This window comes from Melopsittacus undulatus, unplaced genomic scaffold (genome assembly GCF_012275295.1).
Source record: "Melopsittacus undulatus isolate bMelUnd1 unplaced genomic scaffold, bMelUnd1.mat.Z mat_scaffold_426_arrow_ctg1, whole genome shotgun sequence".
Taxonomy (NCBI): domain Eukaryota; kingdom Metazoa; phylum Chordata; class Aves; order Psittaciformes; family Psittaculidae; genus Melopsittacus; species Melopsittacus undulatus.
Window position 1 is genome coordinate 2,539 of NW_022994314.1, and position 5,972 is coordinate 8,510.

The following is a 5,972-nucleotide window of genomic DNA, read 5'->3' on the forward strand; positions in this document are numbered from 1 at the left end:
AATTGACAGAATACTTGCTTTGCTGTCCAACAAAGATGACTTCAGTAGGATATTTAGATCTTTCTTCCTGCATGTCACAGAAAATATTACTGAAACTTTTCCAGACATTTATTTTAACCAAGGAAATGACAGCATTTTCCAAATCTTGCCCATCTTATCATACAACTAATGTACCTAAATATGTATTTGACAGATGTGCTAAAAATTTAGTTTTTGTTCAAAATCATGTTTCTGACTCCACAGTTCCCAGATACTTCAATAAAATGTGAAAGCACAAATAAATTTAATATTCCTGACATAAAAATGCACAAAAATCACATCTCCTAAGCCTCAAAGGAAAGACAGATTTCTATTGTGTTTTTCTAACCTGCATGTGCTAACCGCTGTTTCCCACAGGACATTCATACAGATATGGAGAATGTCAGTGAGAGCAGACTTGAAAGGAAAGCATGTTTGAAAGAAGTGCTTTATGGTCAAAACTTTGGACCATAATTGAAGAATTTCGGAAAAAGTCTTGTTTCATTCACACTCTTCAGACTACATTAGAAAACTTTGACATCAAGAGACCTAATTAAAAATAAAGGAAATTCAGTATAAGATTTTAAGGTTATTGTAGTGATCCGAAAAGATCATTCTAGCCCAGATTTGGAGGTTCTTGGACAAAAATGACCTCCTTTTAAACCATTAGAATCCACATAATTTGACTTTTTGCACTTAGCTTCACATTTCTTTAATCTTGTGTGATAGAAATTAGAATCTTTAGTGCAACTTAGCTGGATTCAAGATGAAATGCCAAGAATATAAACCTACTGAAAACACAGATTTTCCTATTAAAGTCACTGCATATCTGACATCATAAAAACTAAAGCATAAATTATATTGGATTTTCCACTTTTCACTTAAAAAATATCTATAGTAAAGATTTTAAACATCCCAATTACAAAGAAAGGATCACCAGGTAACCACCAGCCATGCTGCACCCTCCTACAAACTGGCTAATACATATAGAATTACATATCTGTAACGAACACCACTAGAGTGTTTTTAAGAAATTGTTTAATTAATCTAATTAATACTGAGACAAAATGGGCCAATTTTTCTCTAATGCAGTTATATTACATTGCATTTCTTTTTAATTTTCAGTGGAGACAGTGCGATTTCAAAATTGCTGAGAGACTAACACAAGCCCAGGTTCATCTTGGACTGAAACACAAAAGCAATAGTCATGTAAGTGTCTTGGGTAGGAAATGCAGAGAGAGTGTCCCTAAATCCTCAAAAAAAAGAGGTTGTTCCTGCACTGAAACACATTCTCCAGACTTGCACATTCAGTCTACAGATGTTCTTATCAGACTATTGATCATTATGGGGGTTCTATAGGCGAGCAAATATGCAGAGACTATCAAATCATTTGATATAGGCCACTGAGGATTCATCATATGCTAATGGCCTTCAGTTGACTCTAACCATGGTCTGGATTCAAACACACTGATCTAGTGATGAGATGCTCTTAATCCTATATGCCTGGCCCCCAGAGCCCAGCAGTCACATGGGCAGATAAAGATCTAAATGAGTATCACTCTACTTAATTACTCTTTTTATGCTTTTGAAGAGAGCAATATAAATATAAATCTTCAGTAAATAATGCTTGATGTCACTAGCAAGTAGATTATACTGCACCTTGAAAGTTACCAGTAAAATCAGACTTTCCTGACAAAAAACAGCAATGGTTTATGCCATCATGATTACTTCAATTTCCTTACTTTTAGGAACAGAAATCAAGCAGCAAATTTGTAGAATCCTGCTGCAGTACAGTACAACCTTATCTAATCCTTAAAAGTTAAACAAATATGCAGTAAATAATGCTGCTAATATCTTGATCTAAGAAAGTATATAATATCACGGATTTCATAGATGTTGTGAAATCAGAGAGCACTTACACTGTTACCAGATCTTTTTAAAATTAAAAAAAAAAAAAGAAAAGAAAAATTACTTCAATTGTGAAATAGAAAGATTCATTTATGTCTATTTCTTTTGCCATGTTTCAAGTTCCTCTAATAGCCATTTTAGACTTAATAGGAAGGTTTGAAGTCCTTTTCAATTGAGAGGTACTGCCAAGACCTAGCTGGAAGAAAACATTGGTAAAAACTTTCTTTGATCAAGATCTTGCAAGAATGGCCAACACTCATATCTTCTGTTTCTCTTAAACCATGATAGAATTTTCCCTTGCAGTGCATAAAGTAATTATATCAACTATGACAATTTGGACTGTATAAGTTCATCAGTTTAACTGAAGACTTGATTTCAAATCCCCACTATTTTCATTCAAGAATGTAATCATTATTACTACTTTAAAAATAAACTAAGGTGGTGCAATCATTATGTCCTTTGTGACACCTTTGTGACAGGAGACAATGTAATTTCCAATCAGCAAACCCATGTAATTCAAATGCAGTGGAGCCAGATAAGAAGTCTCACTTACCAAAATTTTCCTCCATCAATGCAGTGACTGTGGGAATAGGCTGACTGACACCACAAGTTGGATAACATTGTTTCCTTCAAGCAAGTGATTGTTTCCATTCTGAAAGCAACATGAGTGGGCTTGACATATATTGATAGCCTCAGCTCTGCAAGGGGTTTGTAACCTTCTTCCTCTCACGTTAATAGTGTGAATCTGGCCTGCATACTGGCAGGTAAAATCTAAGTTCCACACAAAAAAAAAAAAAAAAAAAAAAAAAAAACACAAAAAAAAAAACAACCAAAAAAAACCCTAAAAACAAAAACACAGTTCTTCACAGCTGGATGCTAATTTGTTAATGAATGTTTTCATTAGCCATTCCTTGTATTCGTCTTCCCTGGCAACCTATTCCTACTAAGAATTCCAAGTGAGATTAAATTTGTCTAAGTGATAAAGTAAGAACTTTCTTTAAAAGGTCACAAATAATTTGATATTTACCAATATTTTAGTAAGTTCTATTGCCTGACATGGTGGGCACTTACCCAAATCCCCTGTAGCTGTTGAGTCAGCTGTACTCCATCTATCTTGTGCTGCTGCATGTGATCAAATGTTTGACTCCTCTGCACTGCAGGACTTTTTCAGAAAATACTCTGAGCCTATGGATGGGGGGAAAAGACACATTCATTATGAAAATTCTTTTTAAAATAGGTCTGGATTTTAGATGGGAAAATTTGACAGGTCTCAGAATACTTTACAAGCCTGTTCATCATTAGACTGAAACATGAGCAGAGTTTTTATGATGGATTTTTCAATCCTATGCCTCTTTTTCTTGCAGCCTTTTGATCTGCTTCTCTCTACTTGCATGATTATGTCCAGAGGGCCATGTGGGGCGAACAATCAACCTAGAGAAATTATTCTGTCATCAGCTTGTTGAAAGAAAACCTTCTCTGGTTAAAGAGAGAGGTGGGAGGAAGGAGAGAGATGGAAGTACTGAGACAGGATCAGTAACTAAGCTGCAAGGTTATCAATGGCCCATTGTTCATTGTGAGAAGTGTCTTTTTTTTTCCCCAATTCTGGGCTAAATTCATAGTACTAAACAAAACAAAAGCAAAAAGGGACATTTCACACTGGGATGAAAATGCGATACAGGGGTGTCATCATGAATACAGGTGTCAGCAGAATTATAATTACCAACAGGACATCAATGCTCACAAAGCCAGGTGCATACAAAAGCAAAGATCAAGCTGCTAGAAACCAAACCTGCCTCGTAATATCTACTCACCTAATTCTGGGATTTGGAGGAGGTTAGGGGACAGGTGTTTAACTCCCTTTTGTTGCATGAGTATTTAATTCTTCCTCCTTCCTTCTTTTGCTCCCTCCCTTCTCCGGGGAAAGAGCAATTAGCTAGATGTTCCCAGGGGAGGGTTTTCTATTGTAACCATCTGCATCTGGAAGTCTTTGTTACACCTTTGGTGAGGGAAACAGTAAATTAGGCTCCATGGAGATAGCTTTGAGGTGGCTGGATCTGCTGGGGCTCAGGGCTGGCTTTTGAACAGAAAAGCCCTGCCCCTGCCATGCTGTCACTTCAGCCAGCTCCTCTTAAACATCAAAGTGCTTGCAGAGCACATCGCACATGTTCATGGTAATCATGGCAGCGACAGAAGAGCAGCCATGACAGAACCAGCAGCAACATTATGTACTGACACCCACAACCCATGGTTCTACCATGTCAGGGCACTGACAGAAGAAAGCAAATTTAACATGGAAGTATCCTGCAGAGGCACAGTCCTTGGTGAAGGAGCTCCTAGAGGAACCCTGGCAGGCTCATGTGTCTGTATGTCCCCTGCCTGCTCTTGGTTTCTCTGGAGGCAGTGGGTTGCTCCCCTCCCATTCCCTGAGCTATCCATATCAGTCACCTCCATATGTGGGAGGTCAACAGCCTCACTGCTCAGTGGCACTGCATGCAGCTCCAGCAGAGCTGGGCAAGATCCATTTCACCTTTCTGAAAGGAGGTGAGCACTGCACACACAGCCATGTGCTCTGCACTAGTGAACGGCAGGCCCCACCTGGCCACTCCAGACCCAGGGAGGAGAACCCAGTAACCCCTTCCTCAGGCAGTGTTGTGGTTTAAACCAAGTCCCCCAACTCCCGGAGAGTTAGGAAGGAGAATCCAAAGAATGTAGCCCCCACAGATTGAGATAAGAACGGTTTAATTGCTAGGGTATAACATAAATCACTACTGCCACTACTACTAGAAATAATAATGATACAGCAAACAACAAGTGAAAAGAATACAACACCCCACCAGCCACCGACCCATAACTCACTCCACCCTGCCCGGCTGAGCACCGCGTGCTCCCTCCTCCATTTTCCTCCAGAGCTCCACCCTTCCAGCTCCCTCTCCCAGTTGCATCCTGGGCATCACGTGCTATGGTATGGAATACCTCATTGGCTAGCCTGGGTCAGGTGTCCTGTCTCTCCTTCTTCCCGGCCTCCCCTCCTCCCCGGCAGAGCACGTGCTCAAAAAAACCTTGAACAAAAACACCCTCAAAACATGCTCGCTATCAAGCAACTGCTCCCAGCCCAGAAGTCAGAACACAGCACTGCACCAGCTACAAGAAGGAGAAAAATGACTGCCATGGCTGAACCCATGACACCACCTCACAAGTGTGTCAAGGTCTCTCTGAATGGCATTCCTTCCCTCAAGCGTATCAACAGAACCACACAGCACTGGTGGTAGCAGTAGTGGATTTGTGTTATACCTTAGTTACTGGACTGTTCTTATCTCAACACATGGGAATTCCGCTCTTTTGATTCTTCTTCCCACCCTTCTGCAAGTGAGGGTGGGGGAAATGGAGAGAGAGAGAGCGGCTGGGTGGTTCTGAGTTACCAGCTGGGCTTAACTTCAACCACAACACGATCTCAGCAGCTGTGCACAGAGGAGTCATGGCTGTGCACCTCTGGGAGACTCAGCTCTCCCCACAGGCAATAAGAGCAACTTGGCTGAGGTGAATGCACATCCACCTACACATGTGTGAGCAGAAGCAGGTTAAAAGCTGACTGGGCAGTACAGTGCACAGTGGCTGCATCATAGCTATAAGCAGCCAGCAAGACCAGCCTTCATCCCAGCAGGTCACACCAGGTACCCCTGTGGAAATTATTCCTGACATACCTCTCTCCCTATACTCTTCTCCGGGAAAGAGAGATTAGCTATATGTTCCCAACCCCATACAGATTTCACAGCCTTTCACAGCTTTCACAAGCACAGCAGTTACCCCCTCAATATACCAAAAATCCATAGATAAGGGGGAAAATAGCCTCAACGTCCTATCAGTAAGTGTTTCTTATAGGAAACAATCAAACAACGTATCTCGGTATTCAGTAAAAACAGGCACTTCACTGCTATCATACCATACTTATATAAGAAATAAGAAATAAGACATCCAAGAAATCCAAAGTCCCATTTCAAGTTCTCGATAAATAATAGAGAATTCAGTAATTCCATTGCTGTATAATG

At 40.4% G+C, this 5,972-nt stretch overlaps 1 long non-coding RNA gene across 1 annotated transcript; it reads right to left on the reverse strand.

Moving 5' to 3' along the window:
• Nucleotides 1-1,142: 1,142 nt before the first annotated feature.
• Nucleotides 1,143-3,109, reverse strand: LOC117438517 (uncharacterized). Its single transcript, XR_004550831.1, has 3 exons — nt 2,998-3,109; nt 2,480-2,578; nt 1,143-1,203 (listed from the first exon to the last, which is right to left on the reverse strand). It is a non-coding gene; the product is annotated as an uncharacterized lncRNA (long non-coding RNA).
• Between the last annotated feature and the right edge of the window lie 2,863 nt (nt 3,110-5,972).